Below are 27362 nucleotides of genomic sequence, written 5' to 3' on the forward strand. Positions count from 1 at the left end.
ATAAGGCAGACAGGGTGACGTTAGACCTGTCTAAGGGTCTCCACTCCCCCCTTCCCTTGTGTTTGGTTCCCTCTCCCTTATCCCTTCGTGATGCACTTAACCTTTCCTATACGTTGTGTGACAGTTGGCCCCCCCAGTATGACTCATCGCCTGACTTGGTTAGGTTTCCACAGGTCCGTTCCCCCCTCCCATAAGGCCCTATAGCAGCATGGCGCCTTCCTCGCTGACAGCTCCTCCAGATCAGACATCTAATTTTGGCTCTTCTATCCTCTTCACGCTCATTATTCTCCTCTGTTCTATAAGTGAAATCTTCAGCGGTCGCCGGGATGTATAATTGGCCCAATCACTGGCTGCCACTGTAATAAAATGATCTAATGAGGATGATGATGATAATTAAACTAGATTGGAGTCTTTACAGATAGGAGAGAATTTTGGGACAAAATATTCGCAACAACAACATTAACCCTGTGGGGGGAAGACGATCAAAGTGTTAATAAAACATATGGGCGAATGCTGAGGACAAAAGTTACTTTTTTAATGCCAATAAATCCTATCACCTCTAATATGAGGCTAGAAGAAAACACAGGAGCCAACCATGAACTTTAAGCTATGAAGCCGCCTCTCTTCCCTCTCAGCGCAGTCACCTCTGCACATGTTAAGGAGCACGCTCACTCCCATAGAAGTCACTCATTTTCTGACTTTCCTTTTTGTATGACCAGTTGTTTAGGGGACAATACAAATATCTCGCTGAGGATCTGTTTATACCAAGGAAGGTGACGGGCACAAGGGGGCATTCTTTGCGTCTGGAGGAGAGAAGGTTTTTCCACCAACATAGAAGAGGATTCTTTACTGTTAGGGCAGTGAGAATCTGGAATTGCTTGCCTGAGGAGGTGGTGATGGCGAACTCAGTCGAGGGGTTCAAGAGAGGCCTGGATGTCTTCCTGGAGCAGAACAATATTGTATCATACAATTATTAGGTTCTGTAGAAGGACGTAGATCTGGGTATTTATTATGATGGAATATAGGCTGAACTGGATGGACAAATGTCTTTTTTCGGCCTTACTAACTATGTTACTATGTTACTATGTTGTTTGCTGTAAGAAAAATATCTATAATTGTTATTCAGCAGCTCCAAGAAGATAATGATGTAAAGGAAGAGGTACTATCGAAAATTGAAAAGTGGCTTATGCTACTGTGCAGTAATTCAGCATAAGAGTTGCTGCAGCCTCTTTAATACACAGTCATTGTCATGCACACGAGTGAGAAGTAAAACCCAACATAAAGGGGACCGGGTTGGTGCACAATAGCAGGACCACGGGGCCATAGGGGCCGCTTTCTAGCTGACTTCCCTTTGCGTTCATTTTGCTCATTTTGATGCTTCTTTTGGAATTACCCAATCTTCCTGTATTTGCAAGATAAATATATTCAATTCCTGCAATATAACAAGTGCACCCACCATGAAGGCATTGGAAAGCCTGTTATTATAGGCAGCGCTGGCTTCTATGTAGCCGGGCGCGATTCACAAAACATTTCTACATGACTGATTTACTGTTTGTAGTTACAGGGAAAAAAACTGAAAATTACAGACAATTATTATTATACTTAGAAAAGAAGAAGCGCTGGGGTTTGCCATAGCAACACATCAAACTCTAAAGTTAGGTGTGGCAATCACAGGACTGCCATACAATGTACCAGCAAATACACTGTAACAAGGAATGGAATGCCCCGTGCATTGTGTAATTCTACCACTAGGTGGAGCAGCCTGAATAAAACAGTTTCTGGACTTGTTTCCTTGAGACAGCGCACCATGTGGTCAGATATGGTAGTGCAAGTAATTCTTATCGATGATTTTAATGCAAAATATGTATGTATAGAAAGATCTGATAAGTATAATAGAGGCACCATCAACACAGGGAACTCCGTTCTGGCTTCTTTTTCCAATTTTACAGCCAATTTAACACTCCTCATTTCCATAAAAAGTAGCATGATGTAGACCGTCTCACCAGGCGCTAAAGTTATTCCTCTTCCACAATCGTAAACCTGCACTACATAATATGGATCTATAGAAAGAACGGTGATTATATCCAGGTAATGAATAACGAGGCTGCGGGGATGAGAAGAACTGTATGTAAACTGCGTAGATGAGGGCTCAATCAATACGGTATCATTCAGTCCTGAGGCTGCGCTGCTGATTTAGGAAGGATTGATCGGCTCTCCTCTAAGTAAATTTGATGAAAAGGTTTTACCTCCTGTTCATTGTACCAAAGCAAAAGAACAAAAGGTCCGCGTCCTCGGCTGTGGAGGAGTCTGCACACGGGAGCCGGGACCCCGTTACACCTCTCCTTGTCTACAAAAGAATACAGAGCTACTTTAAGAAATTATCAAGGAGCCATTAAGACACAGGGACATTTGTATCAGTGCTGCCTCCTACCTCCGCTAATGTCTGGTGTGATTCAGACTCTCATGTTCCTTTACTCTGAGCAAAGATTCAGTCTTCAGCCCTAAACCTGGATCTCTATGTCCTGGGTAAGGCGGAGTGGCTTCTTGGCCCCTGGGAACCTTCACTGAGGGGGTATGCCTATCAGATATGTATCCTCCTTAGCTCCTGAAAGAAAAGATACATTGTAACTTACCGTATGTAAGTAAATACAATCCTAAAGGATACATTGTAACTTACCGTAAGTAAATTCAATCCTAAAAGATACATTGTAACTTACCATATGTAAGTAAATACAATCCTAAAAGATACATTGTAACTTACCGTAAGTAAATACAATCCTAAAAGATACATTGTAACTTACCGTATGTAAGTAAATACAATCTTAAAAGATACATTGTAACTTACCGTATTGTAAGTAAATACAATTCTAAAAGATACATTGTAACTTACCATATGTAAGTAAATACAATCCTAAAAGATACATTGTAACTTACCGTATGTAAGTAAATACAATCCTAAAAGATACATTGGAACTTACCATATGTAAGTAAATGCAATTCTAAAAGATACATTGTAACTTACCATATGTAAGTAAATATAATCCTAAAAAGATACATTGGAACTTACCGTATGTAAGTAAATTCAATCCTAAAAGATACATTGTAACTTACCATATGTAAATAAATGCAATTCTAAAAGATACATTACATAGTAACATAGTAACATAGTTAGTAAGGCCGAAAAAAGACATTTGTCCATCCAGTTCAGCCTATATTCCATCATAATAAATCCCCAGATCTACGTCCTTCTACAGAACCTAATAATTGTATGATACAATATTGTTCTGCTCCAGGAAGACATCCAGGCCTCTCTTGAACCCCTCGACTGAGTTCGCCATCACCACCTCCTCAGGCAAGCAATTCCAGATTCTCACTGCCCTAACAGTAAAGAATCCTCTTCTATGTTGGTGGAAAAACCTTCTCTCCTCCAGACGCAAAGAATGCCCCCTTGTGCCCGTCACCTTCCTTGGTATAAACAGATCCTCAGCGAGATATTTGTATTGTCCCCTTATATACTTATACATGGTTATTAGATCGCCCCTCAGTCGTCTTTTTTCTAGACTAAATAATCCTAATTTCGCTAATCTATCTGGGTATTGTAGTTCTCCCATCCCCTTTATTAATTTTGTTGCCCTCCTTTGTACTCTCTCTAGTTCCATTATATCCTTCCTGAGCACCGGTGACCAAAACTGGACACAGTACTCCATGTGCGGTCTAACTAGGGATTTGTACAGAGGCAGTATAATGCTCTCATCATGTGTATCCAGACCTCTTTTAATGCACCCCATGATCCTGTTTGCCTTGGCAGCTGCTGCCTGGCACTGGCTGCTCCAGGTAAGTTTATCATTAACTAGGATCCCCAAGTCCTTCTCCCTGTCAGATTTACCCAGTGGTTTCCCGTTCAGTGTGTAATGGTGACATTGATTCCTTCTTCCCATGTGTATAACCTTATATTTATCATTGTTAAACCTCATCTGCCACCTTTCAGCCCAAGTTTCCAACTTATCCAGATCCATCTGTAGCAGAATACTATCTTCTCTTGTATTAACTGCTTTACATAGTTTTGTATCATCTGCAAATATCGATATTTTACTGTGTAAACCTTCTACCAGATCTTTAATGAATATGTTGAAGAGAACAGGTCCCAATACCGACCCCTGCGGTACCCCACTGGTCACAGCGACCCAGTTAGAGACTATACCATTTATAACCACCCTCTGCTTTCTATCACTAAGCCAGTTACTAACCCATTTACACACATTTTCCCCCAGACCAAGCATTCTCATTTTGTGTACCAACCTCTTGTGCGGCACGGTATCAAACGCTTTGGAAAAATCGAGATATACCACGTCCAATGACTCACCGTGGTCCAGCCTATAGCTTACCTCTTCATAAAAACTGATTAGATTGGTTTGACAGGAGCGATTTCTCATAAACCCATGCTGATATGGAGTTAAACAGTTATTCTCATTGAGATAATCCAGAATAACATCCCTCAGAAACCCTTCAAATATTTTACCAACAATAGAGGTGAGACTTACTGGCCTATAATTTCCAGGTTCACTTTTAGAGCCCTTTTTGAATATTGGCACCACATTTGCTATGCGCCAATCCTGCGGAACAGACCCTGTCGCTATAGAGTCCCTAAAAATAAGAAATAATGGTTTATCTATTACATTACTTAGTTCTCTTAGTACTCGTGGGTGTATGCCATCCGGACCCGGAGATTTATCTATTTTAATCTTATTTAGCCGGTTTCGCACCTCTTCTTGGGTTAGATTGGTGACCCTTAATATAGGGTTTTCATTGTTTCTTGGGATTTCACCTAGCATTTCATTTTCCACCGTGAATACCGTGGAGAAGAAGGTGTTTAATGTGTTAGCTTTTTCCTCGTCATCTACAACCATTCTTTCCTCACTATTTTTTAAGGGGCCTACATTTTCAGTTTTTATTCTTTTACTATTGATATAGTTGAAGAACAGTTTGGGATTAGTTTTACTCTCCTTAGCAATGTGCTTCTCTGTTTCCTTTTTGGCAGCTTTAATTAGTTTTTTAGATAAAGTATTTTTCTCCCTATAGTTTTTTAGAGCTTCAATGGTGCCATCCTGCTTTAGTAGTGCAAATGCTTTCTTTTTACTGTTAATTGCCTGTCTTACTTCTTTGTTTAGCCACATTGGGTTTTTCCTATTTCTAGTCCTTTTATTCCCACAAGGTATAAACCGCTTACACTGCCTATTTAGGATGTTCTTAAACATTTCCCATTTATTATCTGTATTCTTATTTCTGAGGATATTGTCCCAGTCTACCAGATTAACCCCTTTACCCCCAAGGGTGGTTTGCACGTTAATGACCGGGCCAATTTTCACAATTCTGACCACTGTCCCTTTATGAGGTTATAACTCTGGAACACTTCAATGGATCCTGGTGATTCTGACATTGTTTTCTCCTGACATATTGTACTTCATGACAATGGTAAAAATTCTTTGATAGTACCTGCGTTTATTTGTGAAAAAAACGGAAATTTGGCGAAAATTATGAAAATTTCGCAATTTTCCAACTTTGAATTTTTATGCAATTAAATCACAGAGATATGTCACACAAAATACTTAATAAGTAACATTTCCCACATGTCTACTTTACATCAGCACAATTTTGGAACCAAAATTTTTTTTTGTTAGGGAGTTATAAGGGTTAAAAGTTGACCAGCAATTTCTCATTTCTACAACACCATTTTATTTTAGGGACCACATCTCATTTGAAGTCATTTTGAGGGGTCTATATGATAGAAAATACCCAAGTGTGACACCATTCTAAAAACTACACCCCTCAAGGTGCTCAAAACCATATTCAAGAAGTTTATTAACCCTTCTGGTGCTTCACAGGAATTTTTTGAATGTTTAAATAAAAATGAACATTTAACTTTTTTTCACAAAAAAATTAATTCAGCTCCAATTTGTTTTATTTTACCAAGGGTAACAGGAGAAAATGGACCCCAAACATTGTTGTACAATTTGTCCTGAGTATGCCAATACCCCACATGTGGGGGTAAACCACTGTTTGGGCGCATGGCAGAGCTCGGAAGCGAAGGAGTGCCATTTGACTTTTCAATGCAAAATTGACTGGAATTGAGATGGGACGCCATGTTTCGTTTGGAGAGCCCCTGATGTGGCTAAACATTGAAACCCCCCACAAGTGACACCATTTTGGAAAGTAGACCCCCTAAGGAACTTATCTAGAGGTGTGGTGAGCACTTTGACCCACCAAGTGCTTCACAGAAGTTTATAATGTAGAAACGTAAAAATAAAAAATCATATTTTTTCACAAAAATTATCTTTTCGCCCCCAATTTTTTATTTTCCCAAGGGTAAGAGAAGAAATTGGACCCCAAAAGTTGTTGTACAATTTGTCCTGAGTACGCTGATACCCCATATGTGGGGGTAAACCACTGTTTGGGCGGATGGGAGAGCTCGGAAGGGAAGGAGTGCCATTTGAATGCAGACTTAGATGGAATGGTCTGCAGGTGTCACATTGCGTTTGCAGAGCCCCTAATGTACCTAAACAGTAGAAACCCCCCACAAGTGACACCATTTTGGAAAGTAGACCCCCTTAGGAACTTATCTAGATGTGTGCTGAGCGCTTTGACCCACCAAGGGCTTCACAGAAGTTTATAATGGACAGCTGTAAAAATAAAACAAAAATTTTTTCCCACAAAAATTATTTTTTAGCCCCCAGTTTTGTATTTTCCCGAGGGTAACAGGAGAAATTCGACCCCACAATTTGTTGTCCAATTTGTCCTGAGTGCGCTGATACCCCATATGTGGGGGGGAACCACTGTTTGGGCGCATGGGAGGGCTCGGAAGGGAAGGAGCTCCATTTGGAATGAGGACTTAGATGGAATGGTCTGCAGGTGTCACACTGCATTTGCAGAGCCCCTAATGTACCTAAACAGTAGAAACCTCCCACAAGTGACACCATTTTGGAAACTAGACCCCCTAAGGAACTCATCTAGATGTGTTGTGATAGCTTTGAACCCCCAAGTGTTTCACTACAGTTTGTAACGCAGAGCCGTGAAAATTAAAAAAAAAAATCTTTCCCCCCAAAATTATTTTTTAGCCCCCAGTTTTGTATTTTCCCGAGGGTAAGAGGAGAAATTCGACCCCAAAAGATGTTGTCCAATTTGTCCTGAGTACGCTGATACCCCGTATGTTGGGGGAAACCACCGTTTGAGCGCATGGCAGAGCTCGGAAGGGAAGGAGCGCCATTTGGAATGCAGACTTAGATGGAATGGTCTGCAGACGTCACATTGCGTTTGCAGAACCCCTAATGTACCTAAACAGTAGAAACCCCCCATATTGGAAACTAGACCCCGCAGGGAACTAATCTAGATGTGTTGTGAGAACTTTGAACCCCCAAGTGTTTCACTACAGTTTATAACGCAGAGCCGTGAAAATAAAAAATCTTTTTTTTCCCCACAAAAAATATGTTTTAGCCCCGAGCTTTGTATTTTCCCAAGGGTAACAGGAGAACTTGGACCCCAAAAGTTGTTGTCCTATTTGTCCTGAGTACGCTGATACCCCATATGTTGGGGTAAACTCCTGTCTGGGCACACGGGAGAGCTCGGAAGGGAAGGAGCACTGTTTTACTTTTTCAACGCAGAATTGGCTGTAATTGAGATCGGACGCCATGTCGCGTTTGGAGAGCCCCTGATGTGCCGAAACAGTGGAAACCCCACAATTATAACAAACCCTAATCCAAACACACCCCTAACCCTAATCCCAACAGTAACCCTAACCACACCTCTAACCCTGACACACACCTAACCCTAATCCCAACCCTATTCCCAACTGTAAATGTAATCTAAACCCTAACCGTTACTTTAGCCCCAACCCTAACTGTAGCCCTAGCCCTAACCCTAGCCCTAACCCTAGCCCTAACCCTAGCCCTAACCCTAATCCTAACGGGAAAATGGAAATAAATACATTTTTTTAATTTTTCCCTAACTAAGGGGGTGATGAAGGGGGGTTTGATTTACTTTTATAGCGGGTTTTTTAGCGGATTTTTATGATTGGCAGCCGTCACACACTGAAAGACGCTTTTTATTGCAAAAAATATTTTTTGCGTTACCACATTTTGAGAGCTATAATTTTTCTATATTTTGGTCATGTGAGGTCTTGTTTTTTGCGGGACGAGTTGACGTTTTTATTGGTAACATTTTTGGGCACGTGACATTTTTTGATCGCTTTTTATTCCAATTTTTGTGAGGCAGAATGACCAAAAACCAGCTATTCATGAATTTCTTTTGGGGGAGGCGTTTATACCGTTCCACGTTTGGTAAAATTGATAAAGCAGTTTTATTCTTCGGGTCAGTACGATTACAGCGACACCTCATTTATATCATTTTTTTAATGTTTTGGCGCTTTTATACGATAAAAACTATTTTATAGAAAAAATAATTATTTTGGCATCGCTTTATTCTCAGGACTATAACTTTTTTATTTTTTTGCTGATGATGCTGTATGGCGGCTCGTTTTTTTGCGTGACAAGATGACGTTTTCAGCGGTACCATGGTTATTTATATCTGTCTTTTTGATCGCGTGTTATTCCACTTTTTGTTCGGCGGTATGATAATAAAGCGTTGTTTTTTGCCTCGTTTTTTTTTTCTTCTTACGGTGTTTACTGAAGGGGTTAACTAGTGGGCTAGTTTTATAGGTCGGGCCGTTACGGACGCGGCGATACTAAATATGTGTACTTTTATTGTTTTTTTTTTTTTATTTAGATAAAGAAATGTATTTATGGGAATAATATTTTTTTTTTTTCATTATTTTGGAATATTTTATTTTTTTTTTTTTTACACATTTGAAAATTTTTTTTTTTACTTTTTTACTTTGGCCCAGGGGGGGACATCACAGATCAGTGATCTGACAGTGTGCACAGCACTCTGTGTAATTCCTTCTTGTGTAATCTACTCAGCCAAGCTCTCTTGCAATAATGTCCTACAGGCGCGCGGTTTGGTGATGCTTTCCAAGCAGCTGGTCCCGGCTATACCCAACGATCTTCTAACTTAGGGAGACTCTTTGCTTTTCCCAGAAGGCACCTGGAATATGCAAATTAGCCTCCTCAAGCTTGAATCCCTGGTTTCTTACCATATGTAAGTAAATATAATCCTAAAAAGATACATTGTAACTTACCGTATGTAAGTAAATTCAATCCTAAAAGATACATTGTAACTTACAGTATGTAAGTAAATTCAATCCTAAAAGATACATTGTAACTTACCGTAAGTAAATACAATCCTAAAAGATACATTGTAACTTACTGTATGTAAGTAAATACAATCCTAACTTATGTAAGTAAATAAAGTTCCAACTTATGTAAATAAATAAAATCCTAACTTATGTAAATTTCACATGGAATGCAACATCAAAAATGTCCTGTTTAAATCAAGCTTCTTTTTCTTATTTGTAGAAAACAATTTTTATTTCATATCAATCTGTAGTAAATTCTGGAATTACTGAAACAGGAAGTTAGAATCTAAAATTGCAAGATTTCTATACATTTTTTATATATAAATTGCGATATGGAAAATTAAAAAAAAAATATCCAAAATGTAAATATAAATATATGTACATTAAATTCCCAAACTTGACTTAAACAATAGGCCATTTCCTGATGATACATTCCCTCTAATTCAAGTTTGTAATAAACTCTGGGGAGGATTTATCATTGTATTTTTCGTCATAGAGTTTGTTTCCTTCATTTTATTGAGCATTTATGGCATTTTACTACATTTTCTGGATCTTTACATTTTCAGTAAAGTGAGGTTTTCCAGCAGATGTATGACTTGCAAGTTGTGACAAGTTGTGGTGCAGTTTCACACAATTTGTAAAGAGAACACACATCTGATGATAGTTGCAATAAATTACCATTTTTTGATCATCTGTTGATAAGTTTGTCACAATTTGTGCTTGCAATGATACATTCCCCACTTTGTGTCTCATTTCCTCTTTACTTTCATACCTCTGCTTGCTGTCAGTTAACAGAACCTGCCTGTTCCAGTCTATAGACCTTACAGCTTTAGGCCTGAGATTGGCTACAATATGCACAGTGTTCTGCTGATACTTTGCTGCAATGTATCAGTATTAGTAAAGCGTTAGTCTCCCTGAATCTGCTGCTGTCAGATCCCAGCGCCACTCTCCTGGAGAAGGTAAAAAAAAAAAAGAGTCTACTGCTAGAATTACTGTATCTGTGATGCCAGCAGTGCCCCCTCATACCCAGCACAGGGGTACCTGCCCCAGACCTGGCTGCACCCCTGCTTCTAGCTTTTCTTACTGATGCCCTAAAACAAAACCATCAGCAGCCTTTTAGCATTTATCTTTTTAAGTTAATGCCCAGGATTAGAAAAACATAGATTCCTCTTTTCAAAAACAGCGCCACCACCTTCCTACAGGTTGTGTCTGTTACTGCGGCTCAGCTCCATTAAAGTGAATGGTGCAGAGCTCCAATATCACACACAACCTGAAGTCAGGGGTGGCGCCGTTCTTGAATGTTTTTCAAATCCTGGAAAGTTTAGAGTATTTTCTTTGCAGGACTGAATCCCTTATTCTCATAAGGCCACGTTGTATCTACAGAAGCAGTGAGATAATGTATGGATATTGTAATTAACTAGTCAGAAAACATTTTCTAATTATGTGCGCTGTCTCTTCCAGGACGTTGAGCCTTGTTTTGAAGTAGGCGAGTCCCTGCGCGGCTCCATGTGCACTCGTGCTTACAATTTGGATGGGAACTATCCCATTAGACAGCTGTACTTAAATGCAGCCCTCGTGTGACATCGGCGGAGTGTCGGCCTCTCCGGTCTCCGCATCCATTTATCACACAGAAAGGGCTAATGTGGGAATAGCAGCGCGCCTTGTAGCAGCATGTGGGATACTTTTTTATTAATTTGAGTGTAAATAATGTATTTCCAACAAAAAGAAAATCAAACAAGTGAATCTGTTACTTCCCGTAGACGCACAAAGTCACAACCCGGTGGCAGAGAAAAGGCCGGCTCTACGCTGTGTCCCCCACATTGGATCTGGGGTAATAAGTCAGCGACAGAGCAGCACTTTCAGCACCACAACCCGTGGACAGCGCCAGCTCCGCAGCCTTGATACTCAGCATCTTGGAAGCCAAACACATCCGTAAATTTATTGAAAATGCCGATGAAGGGTTAGTCATCGGAAAGTGTCGTAATCAGCGGAGGAATTCTATGTGATTTACCTGCCCTGAGAATGACGACTATTATACCTGGAGACATGGGACACAGCGCCCCGCGTCTCCGAGACTGGATATTGTGGGGCTGATAATACAGAGCATCCGCTTTACTTGCTCTATAACATAGGGAATGCCTGATATCATTATAAAGGGAACCCCTGATGCCCAGAGACGGCCATTCTCCTCTGCTCAATCATTCACACAAGGCTATATACAGTTATATGAAAAAGTTTGGGCACCCCTATTAATCTTAAGCTTAATGTTTTATAAAAATAGTTTTTTTTTTTGCAACAGCTATTTCGGTTTCATATATCTAATAACTGTTGTACACAGTAATGTTTCTGTCTTGAAATGAGGTTTATTGTACTAACAGAAAATGTGCAATCTGCATTCAAACAAAATTTGACAGGTGCATAAGTATGGGCACCCTTATCATTTTCTTGTTTTAAATGCTCCTACCTACTTTTTACTGACTTACTAAAGCACTTTTTTTTGGTTTTCTAACCTCATTGAGCTTTGAACTTCATAGCCAGGTGTCTGCAATCATGAGAAAAGCTACTTAAAGTGGCCACTTGCAAGTTGTTCTCCTGTTTGAATCTCCTCTGAAGAGTGGCATCATGGGCTCCTCAAAACAACTGTCTAATGATCTGAAAACAAAGATTATTCAACATAGTTGTTCAGGGGAAGGATACAAAAAGCTGTCTCAGAGATTTAACCTGTCAATTTCCACTGTGAGGAACATAGTAAGGAAATGGAAGAACACAGGTACAGTTCTTGTGAAGGCCAGAAGTGGCAGGCCAAGAAAAACATCAGAAAGGCAGAGAAGAAGAATGGTGAGATCAGTCAAGGACAATCCTCAGACCACCTCTAGAGAGCTGCAGCATCAACTTGCTGCAGATGGTGTCACTGTGCATCGGTCAACTATGCAACGCACTTTGCACAAGGAGAAGCTGTATGGGAGAGTGATGCGAAAGAAGCCGTTTCTGCAAGCACGCCACAAACAGAGTTGGCTGAGGTATGCAAAAGCACATTTGGAGAAGCCAATTTCTTTTTGGAAGAAGGTCCTGTGGACTGATGTAACCAAGATTGAGTTGTTTAGTCATACAAAAAGGCATTATGCATGGCGGCCAAAAAAAACACAGCATTCCAAGAAAAACACTTGCTACCCACAGTAAAATTTGGTGGAGGTTCCATCATGCTTTGGGGCTGTGTGGCCAATGCCGGCACCGGGAACCTTGTTAAAGTTGAGGGACGCATGGATTCCTCTCAGTATCAGCAGATTCTTGACAATAATGTTCTTGAATCGGTGACAAAGTTGAAGTTACGCAGAGGATGGATCTTTCAGCAAGACAATGATCCAAAACACCGCTTCAAATCTACTCAGGCATTCATGCAGAGGAACAATTACACTGTTCTGGAATGGCCATCCCAGTCCCCAGACCTGATTATCATTGAACATCTGTGGGATCATTTGAAGAGGGCTGTCCATGCTCGGCGACCATCAAACTTAACTGAACTGGAATTGTTTTGTAAAGAGGAATGGTCAAAAATACCTTCATCCAGGATCCAGGAACTCATTAAAACCTACAGGAAGCGACTAGAGGCTGTTATTAGTGCAAAAGGAGGATCTACTAAATATTAATGTCACTTTTCTGGTGGGGTGCCCATACTTATGCACCTGTCAAATTTTGTTTGAATGCAGATTGCACATTTTCTGTTAGTACAATAAACCTCATTTCAAGGCAGAAACATTACTGTGTCCAACAGTTATTAGATATATGAAACTGAAATAGCTGTTGCCAAAAAAAACAATTTTTATAAAACATTAAGCTTAAGATTAATAGGGGTGCCCAAACTTTTTCATATAACTGTATGACTTTTTTACTCTAGGTTCCTGAGTGCACTGACTGGGAGAACACTAGAGAAGAAGCTGAGCAGGACTGTACTGCATACATCTTGCTAGTTATGTGTATGCACCACGGATACCTTCAAAATTATTACATAATTGCACATTTTTCTATCACATTAGCAGAGATTTATTTTATTTAAAGGGAACCTGTCACCCCGTTTTTTGAGATTGAGATATAAATACTGTTAAATAGGGCCTGCACTGTGCGTTACTATAGTGTATGTAGTGTACCCCGATTCCCCATGTATGCTGAGAAATACATTACCAAAGTCGCCGTTTTCGCCTGTCAATCAGGCTGGTCTGGTCAGGTGGGCGTGTTCACAGCGCTCTTTTCTTCCCCAGCTTTCCGTTGGTGGCGTAGTGGTGTGCGCATGTCCAGAGTTCCGACTTCCCTGCGCCCACGTGAAGACACAGCGCGCGATCTGCGCTGTAATCCCTTGCATCGGTGGGGGCGGCCATCTTCCTGGGGCCGTGCGTGCGCAGATGGAGTGCTCTGCTGCACGGGGCTTCAGGAAAATGGCCGCGGGCAGCCGCGCGTGCGCATTAGAGATCGCGGCGGCCATTTTCCCAAAGCCGAGATGCAAACTCGGCTTTGGGAAAATGGCCGCCGCGATCTCTAATGCGCACGCGCGGCTGCCCGCGGCCATTTTCCTGAAGCCCCGTGCAGCAGAGTACTCCATCTGCGCACGCGCGGCCACAGGAAGATGGCCGCCCCCACCGATGCAAGGGATTACAGCGCAGATCGCGCGCTGTGTCTTCACGTGGGCGCAGGGAAGTCGGAACTCTGGACATGCGCACACCACTACGCCACCAACGGAAAGCTGGGGAAGAAAAGAGCGCTGTGAACACGCCCACCTGACCAGACCAGCCTGATTGACAGGCGAAAACGGCGACTTTGGTAATGTATTTCTCGGCATACATGGGGAATCAGGGTACACTACATACACTATAGTAACACACAGTGCAGGCCCTATTTAACAGTATTTATAGCTCAATCTCAAAAAACGGGGTGACAGGTTCCCTTTAAGAAAGTCGATGCCCACTTGCACATGTTTTTAGTAAATGTCTCCTGTTCTTTCATCGCAAATGTTTCATACGATGTTTCAGTATTTCATACCCGTGTAAGGATATGAACAAAAAGAAGCAGATAAAGCTTTGGTTTTCTTATTCCATACAAATAGTATTGCAAACTAGGACCGATGCGTAGACTGATAATGAAGGAGATATTTATTGTGGATCTGCTCCAAAAAAAAAAAAAAAAACCTCCTGAAAAATCACTAAAAAATTACTGAGAATCTTCCTTTTCATTTATACTGTGAAATCACTTTGCTGTCGCTTGGAATGATTTTATCTTTATGCATAAAGATTTGAAAAAAAAAAAAAAAAAACTTTTGGGGAGAAAAGAAAGCCCATAGCCCATGTCACTTCTTTGAAGCGGCTCTGGGTGGAATTTGCTCCAAACTAGCTGTGCTGCCCAATAAAAAGGCTTCAGTTTTGCAAGCAGAAACTGCTTCAGGAAACGCTCCTGTTTTGGGGAGTTTTTGACCTCTTGAAGCTGTTTTTAAGAATTTTGGAAGTTTTTTTTCCCCGAGAAGAGTTTTTTCACTTTTCTAATTATACAAAGCCTAGGTTTATTTCAACATCCATTTATAAAAATGTGACGTGCCCTTTCTTTTTGCCCACAGAATATTTGTAAAACCTCTTCAGTAAAAAAAAAAAAAAAAACAACTAAAAATCATTATATGAACAAAAAAGTGGATGTGGCATAGAAATTAATTGGAAGAGTTTTCCAAGAATTTTTTGGGTGTTTTTTTTTTTTTTTAAGAAGAAAAAGACAAAATGCAGTGCCTTGCGAAAGTATTCGGTCCTCTGGAACTTTTCAACCTTTTCCCACATATAATGCCTGAAACATAAAGATACCAAATGTAAATTTTTGGTGAAGAATCAACAAGTGGAACGAAATTTATTGGTCATTTTAAATTTTTGTGGAAATTCAAAAACTGAACAGTGGGGCGTGCAATATTATTCGGCCCTTTTACTTTCAGTGCAGAAGTTCATTGTGGATCTCTGAAGGATCCAATCTTGTCCTAAATGCCTAATGATGATAAATATAATCCACCTGTGTGTAACCAAGTCTCCGTATAAATGCACCTGCTCTGTGATAGTCTCAGGGGTCTGTGTGAAGCATCATGAAGACCAAGGAGCACAACAGGCAGGTCCGTGATACTGTTGTGGAGAAGTTTAAAGCCGGATTTGGATACAAAGTGATTTCCAAAACTTTAAACATCCCAAGGAGCCCTGTGCAAGTGATGATATTGAAATGGAAGGAGTATCATACCTCTGCAAATCTACCAAGACCCGGCCGTCCCTCTAAACTTTCATCTCAAACAAGGAGAAGACTGAGGAGAGATGCAGCCAAGAGGCCCATGATCACTGTGGATGAACTGCAGAGATTTACAGCTGAGGTGGGACAGTCTGTCCATAGGACAACAATCAGTCGTACACTGCACAAATCTGGCCAGTATGGAAGAGTGGCAAGAAGAAGCCATTTCTCAAAGATATCCATAAAAAGTGTTGTTTAAAGTTTGCAACAAGCCACCTGGGAGACACCAAACATGTGGAAGAAGGTGCTCTGGTCAGATGAAACCAAAAATCGAACTTTGTGGCAACAATGCCAAACGATATGTTTGGTATAAAGGCAACACAGCTCATCACCCTGAACACCATCCCCACTGTCAAACATGGTGGTGGCAGCATCATGGTTTGGGCCTGCTTTTCTTCAGCAGGGACAGGGAAGATGGTTAAAATTGTTGGGAAGATGGATGGAGCCGAATACAGGACTATTCTTGGGGAAAACCTGTTGGAATCTGCAAAAGACCTGAGACTGGGACGGAGATTTGTCTTCCAACAAGACAATGATCCCAAACATAAAGCAAAATCTACAATGGAATGGTTCACAAATAAACGTATCCAGGTGTTAGAATGGCCAAGTCACAGTCCAGACCTCAATCCAATCGAGAATCTGTGGAAAGAGCTGAAAACTGCTGATCACAAACGATCTCCATCAAACCTCACTGAGCTCAAGGAAGAACGGGCAAGAATTTCAGTCTCTCGATGTACAAAACTGATAGAGACCTATCCCAAGAGACTTGTAATCGCAGCAAAAGTTGGCGCAACAAAGTATTACGTTACAGGGGCCGAATAATATTGCACGCCCCACTTTTCAGTTTCTGAATTTCCACAAAAATTTAAAATAACCAATAAATTTCGTTCAACTTCACATTTGTGTTCCACTTGTTGATTCTTCACCAAAAATTTACATTTGGTATCTTTATGTTTGAAGCATGATATGTGGGAAAAGGTTTAAAAGTTCCAGGGGGCCGAATACTTTCACAAGGCACTGAACATCCAATACATCAAGCACCAATTTCATCTGGATATTCTGCGATTAGTCCCTTCACTGCAATACACGCTAACGGCCGATCAGGGGTCTGCGCAGACGTCGGCTGCCCTATGCCGGGTGACGTGTAGCAGAGACATCATGCGCAGCCTGTGCCGACACACTGAGATCAGCTGCCGACTTCTACGCCAGCTGCAGAGGACGACGCACGTCGTGGCAGCAGAGGAAGGCAAGAAAAATCATTTCATTCTTCTTAAAATGTACTAGAGAATAACAGAAGGAGCCCAGGATGGGAAGGGGGGGGGGGCATTATACAAAAAAAGGGGCCATTATACCAGGAAGGTGCCCTGGATTAGGGGCATTGTACCAAAATGTGGAACATTATACCAGGATTATACCAGGAAGGGGCTAAGGATGGGGGGCATGATAACAGGAAGGGGCCCTGGATAGGGGACATTATACCAAGAAGAGGCCATTATACCAGGAAGGGACCCTGGATAAGGGACATTATACAAGGAAGGGGCCCTGGATTGAGGCATTGTACCAAAATGGGGGACATTTTACCAGGAAGGGACCCAGGATGGGGGGCATGATACCAGGGAGGGGACGTGATAACAGGAAGGGGCCCTGGATAGGAGCTATTATACCACGAAGGGTTCCTGAATAAGGGACATGATACAAAAAAGGGGCTCTGGATAAGGGGCATTATACCAGAAAGGGACCCAGGATGGGGGGAATGAAACCAGGAAGGGGACATGATACCAGGAAAGGGTCCAATATAGTGGAAATTGTTGTAATATGGGGTTTTTTTTTACTTGTAGGGCCCAGGGAATTATTACTGGAAGGGAAAAGGGTGGGACATTATTACTGGAAGTTTCCCAGGATGGAGGACATTATTATTATAGGATGGGGTTCAGGATGGGGGACATAATAACAGGAGGCTCTAGAGGGAGGAGATTATTAACGGAAGGAGCAAGAATGGGAGGGGGCAAACACGCATTTCTCTATAGGATGCAGGTGGGGGCCAGGTCCAAATTTTGCATCGGGCCCATTGGACTCTTGCTAGCCACTGATCGTGAGTTCTCCACAACAATGTAACTTAACCACAATTGTGACATTGTCTCAACTTCATGCAACATCAGTTTGTTCAGAAAGATAAAACTGCGAGAATTCTGCAATTGTTGCAAGTAACCCCCAGATTTGCGAAGTCGTGCCCGCTGCACAGTAATGCTGCCTATTCCCACACGTGGCAGATAAGATGTCATATCCTCGCCGATCTCAGAGCAGCGTAGTATTGTGAGACTGGGCCCCAGGTTTTGTTGGAATATTGATAAATGTGACTGTGAGCCTGATGCAACATTTCCATGGGCTCCCTGGATGCAGGTTATCCTGTACAGCCGCCTCGCTTCCCATCTCTCACCTCCTCCTAATACAAAGTCATTAGCATCACTTTGCCTCCACTCTCCAATGACTGAACCAATTAGACGCCAATTAGCATATCTGCGGATGAAGATTTGGGAGGGGGTTGTGTTTGTTGGAAGCCATGGCTGGGCTCTCCGCATTGCCGCCGCTCACCTTGCTGACATGTTGCTCCTGGCTTTCTGACTTTTGTCAACCATTTTAATAAACACTTGAGAAATACTAATCAGTCTGAGCCTTTGTTCATGTCAAAAGAAGCGCAGAGATCAGGGCACGTTCCCCGGAGTCGGCGCATTCACCAACACGAACATATGGAGAGAAAACCACCAGTTTGTCTGTATGAATAAATTCAGATGAGCTCCGAACAAGGCGGCTAATTGTGTGGAAGACACCTGCGCACTCAGACTCCGGTGACTAACCCGATGATTGACGGCAGCGGTAATGAATTAACCAGCAACGCGCTGACAAGCTGATCCAAAGAAAAAAGGCCGAAGAGCGAACGCAGCGCCGATGACTCACAATGTAAAGGATCGTACGAATAAACTGACAGAGGGAGGAGAAGAAACGTGACTGCCCTGCAGATCAGGACTTTACAGGAGGCACCTTTACCACCGAGTAAATCCTGTGATCAAATATTGATAACATAAGAACAAGATCATGATTCTCCATGCAAAAAAAATCACATTCCTGCATAAATAGCGACCCCCCCAGCTCCACGGGGGGCACAGAGGTCAGTATTCATAATTACATATAGATCCCGGGATAACGCTCAAGAGATGTCAGGAGACTAATACAGATGTATACTAAGCCGGGAAGAGAATGCTCCGACCTGGTCTGTGTCCTACAGGTATTCCTCTACATAGCAGTATTATAGCAGCGATATTCTTCTACATAGAGGGGCAGTATTATAGTAGTTATATTCTTGTACATAGGAGCAGTATTATAGTAGTTATATTCTTGTACATAGGAGCAGTATTATAGTAGTTATATTCTTGTACATAGGGGCAGTATTATAGTAGTTATATTCTTGTACATAGGAGCAGTATTATAGTAGTTATATTCTTATTCATAGGAGCAGTATTATAGTAGTTATATTCTTATTCATAGGAGCAGTATTATAGTAGTTATATTCTTGTACATAGGAACAGTATTATAGTAGTTATATTCTTGTACATAGGGGCAGTATTATAGTAGTTATATTCTTGTTCATAGGAGCAGTATTATAGTAGTTATATTCTTATTCATAGGAGCAGTATTATAGTAGTTATATTCTTATTCATAGGAGCAGTATTATAGTAGTTATATTCTTGTACATAGGAGCAGTAGTATAGTAGTTATATTCTTGTATATAGGAGCAGTATTATAGTAGTTATATTCTTGTACATGGGGCAGTATTATAGTAGTTATATTCTTGTACATGGGGGCAGTATTATAGTAGTTATATTCTTCTACATAGGAACAGTATTATAGTAGTTATATTCTTGTACATAGGGGCAGTATTATAGTAGTTATATTCTTGTACATAGGGGCAGTATTATAGTAGTTATATTCTTGTACATAGGAGCAGTATTATAGTAGTTATATTCTTGTACATAGGAGCAGTATTATAGTAGTTATATTCTTGTACATAGGGGCAGTATTATAGTAGTTATATTCTTGTACATAGGAGCAGTATTATAGTAGTTATATTCTTGTACATAGGAGCAGTATTATAGTAGTTATATTCTTGTACATAGGGGCAGTATTATAGTAGTTATATTCTTGTACATAGGGGCAGTATTATAGTAGTTATATTCTTGTACATAGGAGCAGTATTATAGTAGTTATATTCTTGTACATAGGAGCAGTATTATAGTAGTTATATTCTTGTACATAGGAGCAGTATTATAGTAGTTATATTCTTGTACATAGGGGCAGTATTATAGTAGTTATATTCTTGTACATAGGGGCAGTATTATAGTAGTTATATTCTTGTATATAGGAGCAGTATTATAGTAGTTATATTCTTGTACATGGGGCAGTATTATAGTAGTTATATTCTTGTACATGGGGGCAGTATTATAGTAGTTATATTCTTCTACATAGGAACAGTATTATAGTAGTTATATTCTTGTACATAGGGGCAGTATTATAGTAGTTATATTCTTGTACATAGGGGCAGTATTATAGTAGTTATATTCTTGTACATAGGAGCAGTATTATAGTAGTTATATTCTTGTACATAGGGGCAGTATTATAATAGTTATATTCTTGTACATAGGGGCAGTATTATAGTAGTTATATTCTTGTACATAGGAGCAGTATTATAGTAGTTATATTCTTGTACATAGGAGCAGTATTATAGTAGTTGTATTCTTGTACATAGGAGCAGTATTATAGTAGTTATATTCTTGTACATAGGAGCAGTATTATAGTAGTTATATTCTTGTACATAGGGGCAGTATTATAGTAGTTATATTCTTGTACATAGGGGCAGTATTATAGTAGTTATATTCTTGTACATAGGGGCAGTATTATAGTAGTTATATTCTTGTACATAGGAGCAGTATTATAGTAGTTATATTCTTGTACATAGGAGCAGTATTATAGTAGTTATATTCTTGTACATAGGGGGCAGTATTATAGTAGTTATATTCTTCTATATAGAGGGGCAGTATTATAGTAGTTATATTCTTGTACATAGGGGCAGTATTATAGTAGTTATATTCTTGTACATAGGAGCAGTATTATAGTAGTTATATTCTTGTACATAGGGGCAGTATTATAGTAGTTATATTCTTGTACATAGGGGCAGTATTATAGTAGTTATATTCTTGTACATAGGGGCAGTATTATAGTAGTTATATTCTTGTACATAGGGGCAGTATCATAGTAGTTATATTCTTGTACATAGCAGTATTATAGTAGCTATATTCTTGTACATAGGAGCAGTATTATAGTAGTTATATTCTTGTACATAGGAGCAGTATTATAGTAGTTATATTCTTGTACATAGGAGCAGTATTATAGTAGTTATATTCTTGTACATAGGGGCAGTATTATAGTAGTTATATTCTTGTACATAGGAGCAGTATTATAGTAGTTATATTCTTGTACATAGGAGCAGTATTATAGTAGTTATATTTTTGTACATAGGGGCAGTATTAAATTTGCTGTATTCTTCAGTTTCGTGGGCAACCAAAATAATGTGCTCTCCTGTGGTGTTTTCAGGTTCCTTACACGAGGATCTTATGAGCTTGATAAGTGACCACCTTTGTGAACTATGGGTAGTAATCATCCCTTCCCTTCTTCCATTTCCCTCATTATTATCTTGCTGTGGTGACACTGAGCTCAGCAATCTGCCATTGAGGTGAAGAGACTGAAAACTGAGAAAATGTACCCGCTACAAGAAGCTCCATAAATAGGACAGGAAATTATTGATGTAAGTTTCTGTGTTTGGCTTCTTGAGGTTTCTGATCAGTCTTTACATGTTAGAATAAAGCTTCCATCTTGTATTGATCAGTGCGGTGAACACAGCTGCTGTTATTTCCGATGTCAACAATGAAGGGGTTAAGCTCGCTTCCCTCTGTGGACCAGATGCGGAGTGCGGGGCCCTTATGTGTCCTTGTGATGTGAATGCAGCTTCTTGCAGTTCAGGAGATCATTATTGTGGTGAAAATTCCGGGCAGTTTGGATTTCTAGAGCTGATGCTTTGGTTTACACATAACGGAGGACTGATGGGCGAAGCGTAACATAAAAATATCTAGAAATTACAGTCATTTACTCCTATTCAGTCTCATATTCAGTCCGTTCTCCAAGATGCCTGGCAAAATCTCCTGCAGAGTTCCTTCAAAAACTGTGTACAAGTGGCAAAAAGAAGTAAAGGAGGCCACGAGCTGTCGCTAGATGCTGATGATGGAGGCCACGAGCTGTCGCTAGATGCTGATGATGGAGGCCACGAGCTGTCACTAGATACTGATGATGGAGGCGACGGGCGGTCACCAGATACTGATGATGGAGGAGACGGGCGGTCACCAGATACTGATGGTGGAGGAGACGGGCGGTCACCAGATACTGATGATGGAGGAGACGGGCGGTCACCAGATACTGATGATGGAGGGGACGGGCGGTCACCAGATACTGATGGTGGAGGCGACGGGCAGTCACCAGATACTGATGGTGGAGGAGACGGGCGGTCACCAGATACTGATGATGGAGGAGACGGGCGGTCACCAGATACTGATGATGGAGACGACAGGTGGTCACCAGATACTGATGGTGGAGGCGACGGGCAGTCACCAGATACTGATGATGGAGGAGACGGGCGGTCACCAGATACTGATGATGGAGGAGACGGGCGGTCACCAGATACTGATGATGGAGGCGACGGGCGGTCACCAGATACTGATGATGGAGGAGACGGGCGATCACCAGATACTGATGATGGAGGTGACGGGCGGTCACCAGATACTGATGATGGAGGCGACGGGCAGTCACCAGATACTGATGATGGAGGAGACGGGCAGTCACCAGATACTGATGATGGAGGCGACGGGCGGTCACCAGATACTGATGATGGAGGAGACGGGCGATCACCAGATACTGATGATGGAGGAGACGGGGGGTCACCAGATACTGATGATGGAGGGGACGGGCAGTCACCAGATACAGATGATGGAGACGATGGGCGGTCACCAGATACTGATGATGGAGGAGACGGGCAGTCACCAGATACTGATGATGGAGGTGACGGGCAGTTACCAGACACTGATGATGGAGGAGATGGGCAGTCACTAGATAGTGATGATGGAGGTGACGGGCGGTCACTAGATAGTGATGATGAAGGTGATGGGCGGTCACCAGATACTGATGATGGAGGTGATGGGTGGTCACCAGATACTGATGATGGAGGCGGCGGGCAGTTACCAGATACTGATGATGGAGGCGATGGGCGGTCACCAGATACTGATAATGAAGGTGAGAGCAGTCACCATATACTGATGATGGAGGTGACGGGCAGTTACCAGACACTGATGATGGAGGAGATGGGCAGTCACTAGATAGTGATGATGGAGGTGACGGGCGGTCACTAGATAGTGATGATGAAGGTGATGGGCGGTCACCAGATACTGATGATGGAGGCGACGGGCAGTTACCAGATACTGATGATGAAGGAGACGGGCGGTCACCAGATACTGATGATGGAGGAGATGGGCGGTCACTAGATACTGATGATGGAGGCGATGGTCAGTCACTAGATAGTGTTGATGGAGGTGATGGGCGGTCACTAGATAGTGTTGATGGAGGCGATGGTCAGTCACTAGATAGTGTTGATGGAGGCGATGGTCAGTCACTAGATAGTGTTGATGGAGGTGATGGGCGGTCACTAGATAGTGTTGATGGAGGTGATGGGTGTTCCCTAGATAGTGATGATACCCATTCCGGGCCAATTAGAATCGTGGAATCCATTTTGCATTAAGTTTACCATCTTATTACTAAGGTTACAGTCATTGCCTCTCCCCGCCGCGTCCTTGGTCCTGACCGGGCTGAAGAGCAGACAGGAGGTTATTTTGCTTTTCCAACCATCGAGCTCCTCATTCACCAGAGACCCAATGGGACAGGAAAACATCACACGTCACAATGTGTCAATGCAGTCAGGTAAATGTAATGGGGCAGTGATATCTTTGCTGGTGCCATGACCATTACCAGCTCCATCCGCTGCCTCCCTGAGAGGCTTTCACTCTCCATACATCACCCGCCGACCTTACACTTCACCGTCAGCATCCCGCCAGGATCTGCTCATCTGACCAGAAGCTTCAGCTCCTTTTCTGCATTTTTAACTTTTAGTCCAGAATTGCATTAGTGACTGGACAGAGGGGAGCGCGGGCTCCGGTCTGTGCCCGAGTGTCTGCTGGACATCAGGTGGAAGTGTGCGCTCAATGCATCGACAGTGGCTCTGTCATTGGCATGAACCCAATAGGCTTCACCTGAATAATTCATGGACTGGCATAAGTGGTAGCACGGATGAGGGCATTTATAGCTCAGCACTGGCGGGTGCAGAGAGGGCACTGGGTGAGCACATCAGATACACTGTATCAGCGCTCATCAGCTCCAGAACTAAACAAACACGACCCGGAAACATCAGTCTGGGAAATACTGAGCAACCAAAGCATTACACACTTTACCTGGAGATCATATACAGTGTCTATAGGGGACGGTACTGTCCCTGCAGGTCATATACACTGTCTATAGGTGACAGCACTTTCCCTGGAGAACATACACACTGTCTATAGGGGATGGTAGTGTCCCTGGAGATCATATACGGTATCTACAGTGGATGGTACCGTCCCTTCATATTATATACAGTATCCACAGGAGTTGATACTCTCTTTGAATCACATACAGTGTCTATAGGGGACAGTATGATCCCTGCAGGTGACATACAGTGTCTATAGGGGACGGTACGGTCCCTGCATATCATATACAGTGTCTATAGGGTACAGTACGGTCCCTGCATATCATATACAGTGTCTATAGGGGACAGTACGGTCCCTGCATATCATATACAGTGTCTATAGGGGACAGTACGGTCCCTGCATATCATATACAGTGTCTATAGGGGACGGTACTATCCCTGCAGGTTACACACTGTCTTTAGGGGACAGTACGGTCCCTGCATATCATATACAGTGTCTATAGGGGACAGTACGGTCCCTGCATATCATATACAGTGTCTATAGGGGACGGTACTATCCCTGCAGGTTACACACTGTCTTTAGGGGACAGTACGGTCCCTGCATATCATATACAGTATCTATAGGGGACGGTACTATCCCTGCAGGTGACATACAGTGTCTATAGGGGACGGGACGGTCCCTGCATATCATATACAGTGTCTATAGGGGACGGTACGGTCCCTGCATATCATATACACTGTCTATAGGGGACGGTACTGTCCCTGCAGGTTACACAGTGTCTATAGGGGACGGTACGGTCCCTGCATATCATATACACTGTCTATATAGGACGGTACTGTCCCTGCAGGTTACACACTGTCTATAGGGGACGGTACGGTCCCTGCATATCATATACACTGTCTATAGGGGACGGCACTATACCTGCAGGTAACACACTGTCTATAGGGGACGGTACGGTCCCTGCATATCATATACAGTGTCTATATAGGACAGTACTGTCCCTGCAGGTTACACAGTGTCTATAGGGGACGGTACGGTCCCTGCATATCATATACAGTGTCTATAGGGGACGGTACGGTCCCTGCATATCATATACAGTGTCTATAGGGGACAGTACTGTCCGTGCAGGTTACACACTGTCTATAGGGGACGGTATGGTCCCTGCATATCATATACAGTGTCTATAGGGGACGGTACTATCCCTGCAGGTTACACACTGTCTATAGGGGACGGTACGGTCCCTGCATATCATATACAGTGTCTATAGGGGACAGTACTGTCCGTGCAGGTTACACACTGTCTATAGGGGACAGTACGGTCCCTGCATATCATATACAGTGTCTATAGGGGACGGTACTATCCCTGCAGGTTACACACTGTCTATAGGGGACGGTACGGTCCCTGCATATCATATACACTGTCTATAGGGGATAGTACTGTCTCTTCGGATCACATACAGAGCCCATAGGAGATGCAGTCACTGTCCCTGCAGATCGGATTCCTTGCTTAGCAGAGGCGACACTTTCCTGCAGGGCTCATAGATCTACATTCCTTTCTGCATTTCCTTGTTTGGGTCTTTATTGTACAGGAATGATGAAGCTGAGGATGAACAGCGTCTACACTGCGTCCAGATATAGGAGTGCGAGGGAAAACAGGAGCGGACACGGGAGGGGATGGAGGACGCATCCACAGCATGGGAAGCCTTCTTCTATGTTTTTACCTTTAGTGAAATCTTAGGTCCCGTTCTGGAGTCCACCGCTCCTACAGTTCCCGCAGTCCTACACTTCAGAGGAGCGGCACTGGTTGTACTGGTGGTCTCCCCCCCACATGGCGGCATTGTGACCCCCTCATATAGCGGCAAGTGCCTCTACGCCCCCACGATATCGTCAGTCACCATCTGTCACACACACTGCACTTTCTATGATGTCAGTGTGCTGGAGCAGACCTGGAAATCTCCAATTTATTTTTACTTCTTATTATACCATGCCCCTTAAAAAGTGTTAGAGTTCCCCCATATTCACAGCTAGAGTGCCCCTATAAATAGTGCCGGTAACATTGCCCTTAATGCCCATGATGACCTTCAGGGATTGCCTGCAGCGGTGGAGCTGGAGCGCCCTCACAGCAGTGCCCGGGAGAATGCACAGGACGCCTCCCACGCCTCGCAGCTTCTCGCCGGCTTGGCTGCTGTAATTTCCGCCCTATGTCTGTATACACCGACGTGCTGCAGCCTGTGATTATTGCAGGCAGTGGCGGCACAGGACTGGTCGCAGCGGCACAGGACTGGTCGCAGCGGCACAGGACTGGTCGCAGCGGCACAGGACTGGTCGCAGCGGCACAGGACTGGTCGCAGCGGCACAGGACTGGTCGCAGCGGCACAGGACTGGTCGCAGCGGCACAGGACTGGTCGCAGCGGCACAGGACTGGTCGCAGCGGCACAGGACTGGTCGCAGCGGCACAGGACTGGTCGCAGCGGCACAGGACTGGTCGCAGCGGCACAGGACTGGTCGCAGCGGCACAGGACTGGTCGCAGCGGCACAGGACTGGTCGCAGCGGCACAGGACTGGTCGCAGCGGCACAGGACTGGTCCCAGCGGCACAGGACTGGTCGCAGCGGCACAGGACTGGTCCCAGCGGCACAGGACTGGTCACAGCGGCACAGGACTGGTCACAGCGGCACAGGACTGGTCCCAGCGGCACAGGACTGGTCCCAGCGGCACAGGACTGGTCACAGCGGCACAGGACTGGTCCCAGCGGCACAGGACTGGTCACAGCGGCACAGGACTGGTCACAGCGGCACATGACGGCTCACCCTGCACTGTAATATAAGATTACGCCGTTACACTGCCTCCTCTCGTGCGACCTACTGATACCTTAAAAGACGGAGTATGACTCCCAGCGTCCCCGGCCCACACATCTTATCGCCTGTCGTCTGACACCCGCGGCTGCAGAGGCTACCTGCTGTGGACCAGACCCAAAACATGAGCAACATTGCATCGAATTGGTATTGTGTCCAGAAAAAGAGCAACACCGTCATACCTGGGTGATACCATAGACGAAAGGGGCAGCAGGGCACCCGCAGGTCTGATGACAGAGGCGCATGCGCCGGGAGCCGGCCGTGCTCTGAGCCCCAGAGGAAGAACTGCAGCTCCGGCTCCTGGGATCAATCACACTCACGGCCAGACGCCGGGTCAGAGCGACGTCAGCAGCGTG

At 43.1% G+C, this 27362-nt stretch overlaps 1 long non-coding RNA gene across 2 annotated transcripts; it reads right to left on the minus strand.

The window, feature by feature from the left end:
* Positions 1–515: 515 nt before the first annotated feature.
* On the minus strand, positions 516–27356 carry LOC138647087 (uncharacterized). 2 transcript variants are annotated; one of them, XR_011314871.1, is made up of 4 exons: positions 27189–27356; positions 27023–27110; positions 2432–2605; positions 516–2347 (listed from the first exon to the last, which is right to left on the minus strand). It is a non-coding gene; the product is annotated as an uncharacterized lncRNA (long non-coding RNA). The 2 variants fall into 2 exon arrangements; XR_011314872.1 differs by having other exon boundaries at positions 1085–2347; positions 27023–27107; positions 27189–27321.
* Between the last annotated feature and the right edge of the window lie 6 nt (positions 27357–27362).

Source organism: Ranitomeya imitator, chromosome 8 (genome assembly GCF_032444005.1).
Source record: "Ranitomeya imitator isolate aRanImi1 chromosome 8, aRanImi1.pri, whole genome shotgun sequence".
Taxonomy (NCBI): domain Eukaryota; kingdom Metazoa; phylum Chordata; class Amphibia; order Anura; family Dendrobatidae; genus Ranitomeya; species Ranitomeya imitator.